The sequence below is a fragment of the Balaenoptera borealis genome, assembly GCF_965194805.1.
Source record: "Balaenoptera borealis genome assembly, chromosome: 11".
NCBI lineage: Eukaryota > Metazoa > Chordata > Mammalia > Artiodactyla > Balaenopteridae > Balaenoptera > Balaenoptera borealis.
This window is the reverse complement of record NC_138868.1, coordinates 53,252,376-53,265,101: the sequence shown is the minus strand read 5'-3', so window position 1 is coordinate 53,265,101 and position 12,726 is coordinate 53,252,376. Positions and strand designations below refer to the sequence as shown.

Sequence of the window (12,726 nt, the reverse complement as noted above, 5' to 3'; positions counted from 1 at the left end):
GGCATCCGCCCCCTACCCAGTGTACGCCCTTTCCCGTCCCCACCCGGTGCTCGGCAGACTGTGGGGGAGATGGCTCAGGCCATGCGGCAGCGGCTAGCGGAGCCGGGCGTTGCCACCCACCTATGCCTGGGCTGCCTCCCTGGGACCGTCTGAGCTGGGAAAGAACGCCTGTAGTCCCTTCCTTTTGCAGTGCGCGAAAGTGCAACCTCCCTTCCTCCCATCCTCCCCCCCTTCAAGTGTATGTCATCCCTCTTTCTCCAAAAAATAATAATAATAAATAATAATTAATCATCATCGTAAGCTATAGCCTTAATAGAGCTGTTGCCTTTCCCCTTTCTTCTCTATTGACTTCCTTCTCTGCAAATCTGAAAGTGGTTTTTTGCTCTGTCCTTGGACGCTATCTAACCGCTATCCTCTTTAGTTCTGGTCTGGTGTGTTTCCACCTTGCGTCGCTAGGTAGTCGCTGGTCTTTTATCGCTCCCTTGTATTCTCTAATATCACCTTTTGCTCTTGAGAAAGATAAGGGTTCTCTTTCTTTCTCTGGCCGGGAGTTATTTTATGGAAGTATCCTGTTCCAAAAATCATGTTTTCCAGATTTCATGTGATGCTCCTGATACAGAATTGTTTTTGCTTTACCCATTCCTCCTCTATTCCGCCCCCACCCCCTCCAAATTGTTGCGATGATTTCATCTTGGGCAGGCATATAGGATGGATATGTGAGAGCTAAAATTAAAATGCAGTTATTTCACTTGTAAGAGGCCCTTGGCTCCAACAGAGGAAGATAATCCAGGCTTTTGCTTTGTCGAATGCATTAAATGCATTTGTTGAAATAGAGAAGGCAACATATTTTAAATGGAATTAATAATACTGAATTAAAGAATTAGTGTGGTAATATCATGTTATTCAATTTCCTAAAGGATTATTAGCTTTCTTAAAAAGTTTTATTTTCACTCTGTTCAGTCATTCATGCATTCATCAAAAAATATCCATTGAGTACTGGGTAGTGCTTCAGGGCCTTTTAGGTCCAGGGTATGCTGGTGGTGAGGAAGCTAGAAAGGGTTCCTGCCCTCGAAAAGCCTTCCGTCAGCAGATAAGGAAGACCAACAAATAAGCAATTATGAGTTATTTAGTATTACTTGATCATATGTATCTTGGACAGTCTAATCCTTCCTCTGGAGTCTAAACCAGTGCGGCTCAAACTTTGAAGTGCTTACAGATCACCTGGAGATCTTAAAATGCAGGTTGTGATTTAGGACACCTGGGGTGGGGCCTGAGCTTCTGCCTCATAATGAGCTCCCAAGTGATACCAATGCTGCTGGGCTGTGGACCACACTTTGAGTAGCAAGGCTCTAGAGTGTTCTGACTGAGATACTAGAGAGCTAACACCCTTTTTGTAGGATTTGAGCATATACATAAAAAATACATATGTATATACATATATATATTTTTTCAATCAAGTGTGAAAAATCTGTGGTATCCCATTAATTATCATAAGGATGTGCAAAATGCAAATAACTTTAAATCCATTTTGCCAGTATTTATTAATTGCCTGCTGTGAATATAGTTCCTTGTTGTGGAAGGATACAAAAGAAGTGAAGATTCAGAGATTGCTCTTCTGCTTTTAGTTCATTAGGGAGGAGGAAGCCTAATAGAAATAAAAGAGCTAAGGCTTAGCATACTGTGAAATGATATATACTACAAACTGACTGTATAAATATCTTCAGCAGGGATATCTAACTAAATTACAAATGAAAATTATCCTTATATGTTTAATATAGTTAATTGCTGTTGTTTAAAGCCATCTGCTGTCAGTAAATGGATGTGGTTGCACTTGTGTCTCCCTAAAGTGAAAGGAAGATTTATGAACTTCAAAGACACTTGTAGAATTCCAACACAATTTAATTTACTAGTAACTATTATGTATGTCATAGCCTTTGGCCCTTCAACAATAGTTTGTTTTTCATTGCCATGGGTGAAATCTTTTGTTCTCTTTAGGTGCCAGTTTTGACTACACTTTTCCTAATGGGTCTGTTGATCTGATTTTTTTAAAAAATATTACCTGAATGAGTTAATATTTATTAATTGTCCATGCTATACCTAGATATTGGGGTATACTAAAATGTAAAAAGACTATGAAATACATATACATGTAAAAAGATAATGCAAGGGTGGTATTGGTGGCAATTAAATGGTTTATAGGCAGTCAGATTTTATAGTAGTTTAAAAGTAAGTGACCTGTGGACTGGGTAGCCAAGGAAGGCAATACGAAGATGGGATGCATCTAAAAAGAATGAGGAGAGCCTTCATTGAAAGTGGAAGAGAAATTAATTTATATTTAAAGTGCCCTCTACATACAAGGCACTGGCTGAAAATCTGTGGGAGACACAAAGATGAACTAGATATGGATTGTATCTTCAAAGAAAATAGAAGGGAAAATAAAACAAAAGCTCACAAATATAATACAGGGAGCAAGTAACAAGTGCCTTTAACAGATAAATAGATTCAAATAAGTTTAATAATTATTTAATAAAAATAATATTTACTTAATTGATCCCTCTTTTAATGAGAAAAATACTTTTAATTAGTAAGCAAAGGTATATCTACTGTAGATGGATAGTGTAGGTAAGCTAGGCTATGATGTCCCAGGACACTGAAATGTAGAGTGCAGAAATGTAAAATAATAGATCAGATCAACAGCATTTATTGCATTACACGTGGATGGCATATGTGGTCTTCCAGCACAGAGAAACTGAGTTTAATACCTGATTAATACCTATTTATTTTTTTATAGTGAAAAAAAGAACCTACCAAATGCCCTGATTCTTGATGACTCTGGTGAGGCACATAGTACTAAGACATAAGTTGATCTAAAGGCAATTTGCTACTTGCCTAGGTCACCAGTATTGCTAGTTTTAGCCTTGGTGGGTGGTGTTCTTTGAAATCTCTTCATGAAAAAGGTGTTATCTGTGCTGACCCTTCAGAATTAATTAAAATTTAGACTTGTCAACATTGAGAGGAGGAATATTCCAAGTAGAGATAAAAACATTAATGTGTATACTTAGAACATTTGTTTCTGCTGTGGCTTAGGGTACATAGAGAGAAATTGTTGGAAAAGCATGTAGACCAGGTCATAGAAACGCATTAGTATGTCGTTAGTAGCCTTGAGTAAATAAAGGTGTATGTAAGTGTCAAAAAGAAATTAGTGCAACAAGACAGGGTGTTTATTGGGGAGGTCCCAGGTACCCCTTCCTGTTTCTATGGAGTGGCATTCTGTTGTGCCGTTTAGTATAGTCCAGGATCTGACCCTTGGTTCCTATACCTTCAGACTAATTTATTAGTCTGTCTTGTCTCAGGATGGACTCACCCTGCTCAAGGTTACAGAAACTGATATCTGAATTCAGAATGCTGTTTTATTAATTTATGGTACAGTTGTAATATAAATAGATTTGTCTCAGTCAAGCCATTTTCTAGATGCACCATAAGGGGGGAAGTCAAAGAATCAGAAGATTTTTCGTGATTGTGAAATCAAATCACAGGGAGTCAGATATATGGCATAAATGTTTAACAGCATTAGCCTGTAATAAGTAAATGCATCAATCTCTATGATGGGACTGTCCTACCACTGGAATCCAACAAGTCTGTGGATCAAGGTGTTCCTCCTCCAGGCAATGCGCAGATGACTCTTCTACAGTGCTCTCCCCTTCTATCTTTTAGAGCTGACTAAGGCCCCCACTTCCTTCCTACTTCTTTCTTTCAAGGCTTTCATGCATTCTATCAAATTACAGACAAGTCTTGCTGGCCTAGAAGCCAGGTTCTCTTTAACATGACAACTCTCCCCTGTTTTTGATATGCTGTAAATTTTAGCTTTTTGAAAAGTCTTATCAAAGATATTAAGCACTGGCCAAATTTGGGTGTGTGAATGTATGGGTGGGAAGTGGGACGGGACCCAGGGCAGAGCTGCTCAGCCAGCTGTAGCAGCAACAGCTACATACATATTGACAACAATGTGGAGGCAGGAATTGGCTGTGGTGTTTTGAGAAATAATGAGTAGAGTACTAAGGTCTCAGAATGTAGGTCTATGTTGAGAAAGAGTAGAAGGTAAAGGTAAAGATAAGTTAGTTAGGTTAGTGTTATGAAATGCCTGAAAATAGAAATAAAAGACTTCATTCTAAAGTCAGTGATTTTCAAACATCTAACAATGAAAGTTTTTCAAGCAAAATATAGCCCAAATTTTTTTAAAAGTGGTGAATGAATTTCCTTTTAAATCATCATCGTGTAATGGAAAACACACCCATGAACCACCTCTACAAAGGTTGTCTAGTCCAGTTTCATTGTGCAGAGACCCAAAGAAGTTGTGGCAATTATCAGTTGTGCTGGGTAGAGCCTGGACGAGAACTTGGATCTGCCACCTAGTTCAATCCAATTTTTACAATACTGGTCTATATTACATTTTTTGTTCACATTTTTCTAGTACTTTACATAATTTGGCATTTAATCAATGAAGAGTGCTTATCACCTTATTAATTTTGGAAAATATTAGTGCTTATTACTTGAATTTATTTGTGTAGTGTTTCAAACCTTGATGATCTGAATCATTTGATATTCACAGCAACCGTATATGGTAGGCAGGCTAGGTAGTAATTATCCCCATTTTTATAAGTAAAGAAATTTAGTTTCAGACAAGGAAAACGACTTGCTCAAGGACATATGGCTTTTAAGTGGTACACTTGGTACTAAACCTAGGATATCTGACCTTTACTCTAGTTTTCTTATCGCTATACTAGACTCTCTAACCTGAATATTTAGTAAATGTTAGTGACATCATAAACCAAGTTTCAAGGACCTCATTAAAACCATTTTACTGACTTTTGTGAAAGCTGTGGTAGGCTGCAATATTCTGCAGAATAAATTGCCATGGAATATTTTTTAAAAGAGCTGAGTTTGCTGCTCAACAGTTGCTTTGGTTTCCTTGGCAACAACATTCTCCCTCTGTCCAAGAGATTTAGTACATATAAATAAGGGTTTGGAGATACACACACACACACACACACACACACATACACATACACACACATTTTTTTCTTTTTATTTCCAAATGTCTTACATTTGCTCTTCAGTTTCTACCATTTTATTTTTAAATTTACTTTTATTTATTTCAAAGAAATACATGCTTGTGATTTTTAAAGATTAGTACAAAGGGATTATAATGGAAAGCAGCTTTCCTAATTGCCTCTTCTCATCCTCAGTTTGCTCCTTAAAAGCCATTTTTAACTGTTTGTCTTTAGTTATTCTCATGACTACCATCAAAAGACTAAATAATATGCTAGTACCACTATTCCTTGATTTGTTTTGGATATTATCTGTCAGATACATACTATGAAAAATGAGAGCTCACTCACACTGTTCTCCACCCTACCTAAACTTTTTTTTTTAAGATTTTTTCCTTTGATGTGGACCATTTTTAAAGTCTTTATTGAATTTGTTACAATATTGCTTCTGTTTTATGTTTTGGTTTTTTGGCCACAAGGCATGTGGGATCTTAGCTCCCTGACCAGGGGTCAAACCCGCACCCCCTCCACTGGAAGGCGAAGTCTTAACCACTGGACTGCCAGGGAAGTCCCCACCCTGCCTAAATTTCATTATGCCATTAGTTTTATTTATTCTTTTGAAAGCTTAAATAATGTAATCAGTGCTAACAAAGTCTCCAGAACAGTAAGCTTAGCTCACAAACACAGAGCTCCCAATTGGCCATTTTATTTGAGAAGACATTGGAACTGAGGTAAATAAGGGAAGATAAGAACTTAAAATCTTAAAACTAAGTTTAAAAAGATAATTATTCCATCAAACAAGGAAAGATGCTATGAAAAAGGAATAGGAAAGAAGAATGAGCTCTTGGGAGTTAAGGGAAAAAAAAAAACAACTGTATCCCTCCACCCCCTGCCAAATGCAATAGAAAATATAAAAGCGTAAGTTGAAGAAACCTATAGCAAAAGGAAATAGGAAATATGAGGGAAGCTGACATGAAGGAACTACCCCAGGAGTCCAGTGTAAAGAAATCCCAGATGACAACTGTGTACTAGTTTGACATTGGGCTTCAAAGAAATGTATCTTGAAAAAGAATGCAATGTCTATGCCATAAATAATAAAAAGCTGGAAGATGTTAATGATAATGTTGAAGATGGCATGTTATTTCTGGCAACAGCAACATCAAAAAAAGAAAAACAGTTATCCACAGATGGAAGAAAGGGAGGAAGGGGAGGAGGGAGGGAGGGGAGGAAGGAAGGAAAACAGATCTGAATAAGCAAGTTATGGTTCAAAACTGAAGAAAACTAAAACAGGGCATGATTTTGAACAATTAATTGATGGAGCTTAAGGAAAAAAAAAATCCATTTGATCTCAATACCTTCAGAAGACACAAGGTGGGCCTGGTGAGAAGGAAATTTTATCCAAGCCCACTACTAGGGTCTGTAGTGAACAATATTTAGATGATCTTAACCTGGTACTTAACATTATTTTCAATGTTGAGGATCAATCTGAAGACAAAACAGAAAATTTTAATTTTTTTTTGTGGTAAAAAACATAACATAAAATTTACCATCTTAACCATTTTTAAGTGTACAGTTCAATAGCATTAATCATATTCACATTTTTATGACACAGATCTCCAGAACTTTTTTATCTTGCAAATCTGAAACTCTATACCCATTAAAGAAGTCCCCTTACCTCCCCTCTCTCCAGCCCCAATACGAGATGTTAACAACAGGGAAAACGGGTTGGGTGGGAGGATTTATGGGAACTCCCTGTATTATCTGTTCAATTTTCTGTAAACCTAAAACTGTTCTAAAAATTAAAGTCCGTGAATTTAAAAAGTACTTATACTTGAAAGGGAAAGGATTCTTACTTGAAAGCACTTTCTTCTTTCCCACCTGAAAATTTCAAAATACGTAGACTGGCTACTTCTGCTTTTTATTTGGGGGTCTTCTTTGCCCTGTTTTTTCTTTCATAAAGGTTTTTTGTTTAGTTCCTTTAAGTTTTCTACAAGCCCATTAGAAGTCTATTTGGATGTATCTTTAATCTGGAATTATTTTTTCCCCATCTCTTCCTTTCCTCCTATTTGAAAAATCAGAGAGCCTGAAGAAGCTAATGAAAAGGAATTTATCTTTATTTGGTTCTTCCGTATTGTACTTATAAGATACGTTAAATTAACCATAGAATGTAAATGTTATATTCCACTAGCTCCGATTTTCATGGTCCCTCCCCAGATAATCTAAATTTGATTTCTTTTATCTATCTTTGTGGAAAGACAGTATGTTTTGCTTATTTGGTTGTTTTTACCTATTTCATATTTCATATGTTTAGAAACACTTTTCCCCCAAATAAAAGGTTGGTTAGTAATTTAGTGTAGATTTTACTAAAGGAGTATTTTTTTCATAAGTCACTTACTCTCTACATTATTGCTAATTAGTACTGAGGCTGCTGCCCTCTGGTGTTGGGAGTTAATGGAGAAAATGATTAATGCTGGTGGAAAGAATAAACAGACAGGTAGTGTATCCAATTCTGCATGGGATCTTTTATACCAAATAATTTAATGAGCACTATACCTTACCAACAAAACTATGAAAATGGTCTTACTGAATGCCCAAAAGAATATGAAAATTACCATGTAAATGAAAAATACTATGCTTCTCAGATACAAAGTCATCTTAGCTTTCGGCTCACCAGACTTAACCTTGTTAGAAGATCTCTTCAGTGTAAGTGGTAGTTTTGTTTTGTGGTTTCTGCTTCAGAATTTTCTCATGTCATTTTCCCTCTGAAATATTTCATTATTCATGTAGGTAAAAACTATAAATAAACCTAAATGCCCACCAATAGGGGAAAGGATAAATAAACTAGAACACTGCGACATTTGAAAAGAATACACGTATCTACATGTATTGAGAGTACCTCCAAGATTTATTGAATGACATGAGCAAGTTCCAGAGCATCGTGTACAATTTGATACCATATATATAAAATAAAAAGATAAAGCAAAACTACATTTCTGTAAGTATGTAGATGTAGGTAAAGGTCTGGAAAGATACATCACATACAGTATTGGCTCCCCTAAAAGAGGGGTCTGGGAATGATAATAGTCAAAGATCTCTATAGCTTTATTTGTGTTATTAGTATTTTTTAAAACAAGGAAAGTTTATTGATGTACTTATAGTTAATAATTAAAAGTAAAAATTCAAATATGAACAAAGAACAATTAAGTGGTCAACTGTCTGGCACTGGTTTCTAAGAGCAATAGGAGTTCAAAGTCAGGAAGACTTTTTGTAAGAAGTAGAATTTGAGCTGGGCCTTGAAGGTTAAGTAGGATAGGAATAGATGGTGGATATGGGAGCAGAAAATTTAGAGTGGGAGAAATAGAATAATAAAATAGAATGAAACTGATCACGGAAATGAAACTCAACAGGGGACATGCAAGAACAATGAAGAGATATTTTTTTAATTGAGGTATAGTTGATTTATAGTATTATATTAGTTTCAGGTGTGAAACAGTGATTCAAAATTTTTATAGATTATACTCCATTTAAAGTTATTATAAAACATTGGGTATATTCCATGTGCTGTACAATATATCCTTGTAGCTTATTTATTTTACACATAGTAGTTTGTACCTCTTAATCCCCTGCCTCTATTTTGCCCCTCCTCCCTTTCCTCTCCCCATAGTTTTTTCTCTATATCTGTGAGTCTGTTTCTGTTTTGTTATATTCATCAGTTTGTTTTATTTTTTGTATTCCACATATAAGTGATTACATACAGTATTTGTCTTTCTCTGTCTGACTTACTTCACTAAGCACAGTGCCCTCCAGGTCCATCCATGTTGTTGCAAATGGCAAAATTTCATTATTTTGGGGACTTTCCTGGTGGCGCAGTGGTTAAGAATCCGCCTGCCAATGCAGGGAACATGGGTTCGAGCCCTGGTCTGGGAAGATCCCACATGCCGCGGAGCAGCTAAGCCCATGCACCACAACTACTGAGGCTGTACTCTAGAGCCCACGAGCCACAACTACTGAGCCTACGTGCCACAACTACTGAAGCCCGCGCACCTAGAGCCCGTGCTCCGCAACAAGAGAAGCCACCGCAATGAGAAGCCCACGCACCGCAATGAAGAGTAGCCCCTGCTCGCTGCAACTAGAGAAAGCCTGCGCTCAGCAACAAAGACCCAACGCAGCCATAAATAAATAAATTTATTTTTAAAATTTCATCATTGTGTGTGTGTATTGCATCTTCTTTATCCATCTGTTGATGGACACTTGGGTTGCTTCCATAGCTTGGCTATTGTAAATAATGCTGCTATGAACATTGGGATGCATGTATCTTTTCGAATTAGTGTTTTCGTTTTTTTCAGACATGTACCCAGGAGTGGAATTGTGGGATCATATAGTAGTTCTTTTTTTTTTTTTTTGAGGAACCTCCTTAATGTTTTCCCTAAGTGGCTGTACCAATTTACATTCCCACTAACAGTGTAGGAAGGTTCCCTTTTCTCCATACCCTATCCAGCATTTATTGTTTGTGGACTTTTAAAAGATGGCCATTCTGACCGATGTGAGATGATACCTGATTGTAGTTTGGGTTTGCATTTCTCTAATAATTAGCAATGTTGAATATCTCTTCATGTGCCTGTTGGCCATCTGTATGTTTTTTTTTTTTAATTAATTAATTTATTTTTGTCTGCAGTGGGTCTTCGTTGCTGTGTGCGGGCTTTCTCTAGTTGGGGTGAGCGGGGGCTACTCTTCGTTGTGGTGCACGGGCTTCTCATTGCGGTGGCTTCTCTCGTTGAGGAGCACGGGCTCTAGGTGTGCCGCCTTCAGTAGTTGTGGCACGCAGCCTCAGTAGTTGTGGCACGCAGGCTCAGTAGTTGTGGCTTGCGGGCTGTAGAGCGCAGGTTCAGTAGTTGCAGCGCACAGGCTTAGTTGCTCCGCGGCATGTGGATCTTCACCGACCAGGGCTCGAACCCATGTTCCCTGCATTGGCAGGCAGATTCTTAACCACAGCACCACCAGGGAAGTCCCTGTATGTTTTCTTTGGAAAAATAACTATTCAGGTCTTCTGCCCATTTTTTTTTTTTTTAATTACACTATACTAGGTGTGCTTTATTTATTTATTAATGGCTGTGTTGGATCTTCGTTTCTGTGCGAGGGCCTTCTCTAGTTGCGGCAAGCGGGGGCCACTCCTCACCACGGTGCGCGGGCCTCTCACCATCGCGGCCTCTCTTGTTGCGGAGCACAGGCTCCAGACGCGCAGGCTCAGCAATTGTGGCTCACGGGCCCATTCGCTCCGCGGCACGCGGGATCCCCCCAGACCAGGGCTCGAACCCGTGTCTCCTGCACCGGCAGGCAGACTCTCAACCACTGCGCCACCAGGGAAGCCCTTCTGCCCATTTTTTAAATGTTTTTTTTTTTTTTTATATTGAGTTGTATGAGCTGATTATATATTTAGGATATTAACCCCTTAATGGTCATATCATTTGCAAATATTTTCTCTCATTCGGTAGGTTGTTTTTTCATTTTATTGATGGCTTCCTTTGCTGTGCAAAAGCTTTTAAGTTTAATTAGGTCCCATTTGTTTATTTTTGCTTTTGTTTCCTCTGCCATAAGAGACAGATCCAAAAAAATATTGCTACGATTATGTCAAAGAGTGTTTTATGTTTTGTTCTAGGAGTTTTATGGTTTCCTGTCTTACATTTAGGTCTTTAGTCCATTTTAGCTTATTTTTGTATATGGTGTAAGAAAATATTCTAATTTCATTCTTTTACGTGTAGCTGTCCAGTTTTCCCAGCACACTGATTGAATAGACTGTCCTTTCCCCATTGTATATTCTTGCCTTCTTTTTTTATTTTTTATTTTAAACATCTTTATTGAAGTATAATTGCCTTACAATGGTGTGTTAGCTTCTGCTTTATAACAAAGTGAATCAGTTATACACATACAATATGTTCCCATATCTCTTCCCTCTTGCATCTCCCTCCCTCCCACCCTCCCCATCCCACCCCTCTAGGTGGTCACAAAGCACCGAGCTGATCTCCCTGTGCTATGTTCTTGCCTTCTTTTTCATAGATTAACTGACCATATATGAAGAGGATTTTTTAAAAACTCAGGTAGAGCACATGTGTTAGGCTCTTGTGGCGATTAAGAATAGGTGAAGGAAAACTAGTATTTATTGAATGCCAATATGCCAAACATGGTACTGGACGCTTTCATATAAAAAGTCTTTTTAAATCCTTCCAAGGATTATATGAGGTAGTAATTACCATTTTTTTTAACCTACGCACAAACTCAGAGAAATGGAGAGAGTATTTGAATCCAAAAAGGTTTTGAACTCCTCTGCCCTTTGAGATCTGATCCCACCCTTCCTAACCTTTACATTTGATGTAATCAGAATTGGACTTTATTGTGGGCTCTTGGTTGATTAATCTGGCTACAGTATGTAATCAGGATGAGATGGTTTAGAGTAGCGGAGGGTAGCCTGGAGACTCTTCTAGAAATATAGATATAAAAGTTTTATATTAGGATGCTTATAGAATCTTACAAGAAAATTAAGGAAGAAATAATGAGACTTATTAATAAATTGATTTCTGTCTTCTTTTTTAAAAACACAGAGAATGGTAAACAGTTCCCATTTTGTTAAATCACAGCATTTTGCTAACTTTAAATCAGCTCTCCTTTTTAAAGAAATAAATTATAAAATCAGTTTAAATTTCGTGTCTACTTCTCTGATCCCATTCTCCTCCCTTCCTCCTTTCCCCAAAGTAACTAAGGCATATTTAGGAATACTAGAGTTTTGTCTAAATTTCCTGTTTCGTTAAAAAATAGCTTTGTTTTTCTTTTCTCTTTTTAAAAATTATTTATTTATTTATTTACTTATTTATTTTATTTATTTATTTTGGCTGCGCTGGGTCTTAGTTGCAGCATGCAGGCTCTTAGTTTGCAGCATGCATGCGGGATCTAGTTCCCCAACAGGGGATCAAACCCGGGTCCCCTGCACTGGGAGCTCGGAGTCTTACCCACTGGACCGCCAGGGAAGTCCCTGTTTTTCAATTAAATAAAGATAACCCTGGAGGTTAAACAGCTCCTTTAAAAAAAAAAATCTGTAGTCAAAACTATTTCAATGCCTGAAAACACTCAAATCAAAATTGAAGTATTACATTTCTTATAATATATGCTTCGTATATAACTTTTGAAAATATGGATACTATTAACTTATCCCTAAATAGTACACTGTAAGATTTTGAGAAGCTATAGTTCTTTAAAAAAAAAAGTCAACAATAACATAATATGTCAAATACAGCCTAAGATGTTCTCTAAATAGAAATGTCACATTTTACAAAGATAGTAATCAGTTATATTTGTGGTTTCTGTAAAATTAGATTCATACTTACATAAAATAAATTACTTAAACGTCCTCTCCTCCAAATATCAAGGAACTTTTACATAATTATGAAGGAAATCTTAACAGTAAAAGAGTTGACATTATATCACAACCCACACTGACATGAATTTATTTTTTGTAATTTGCATATCCTTTTTAAAAAAAACTCTGTTTTATAAAGCCACTGAGAATTCAAGCATTTTTCAAGTATTGTATTTTTTTTCTTTTTTTTGGGGGGGTGGGGGTGGGAGGGCGTGCTGCGTGGCATGTGGGATCCTAGTTCTCTCACCAGGGACCAAACCTGTGCCCCCT

General features: G+C 37.3%; 1 protein-coding gene across 2 annotated transcripts in view; it reads left to right on the top strand.

The window, feature by feature from the left end:
• Positions 1 to 12,726, top strand: part of PGM2L1 (phosphoglucomutase 2 like 1) — a 90,900-nt gene that overhangs the window by 446 nt on the left and 77,728 nt on the right. The gene's annotated exons all lie outside the window — the stretch shown is intronic.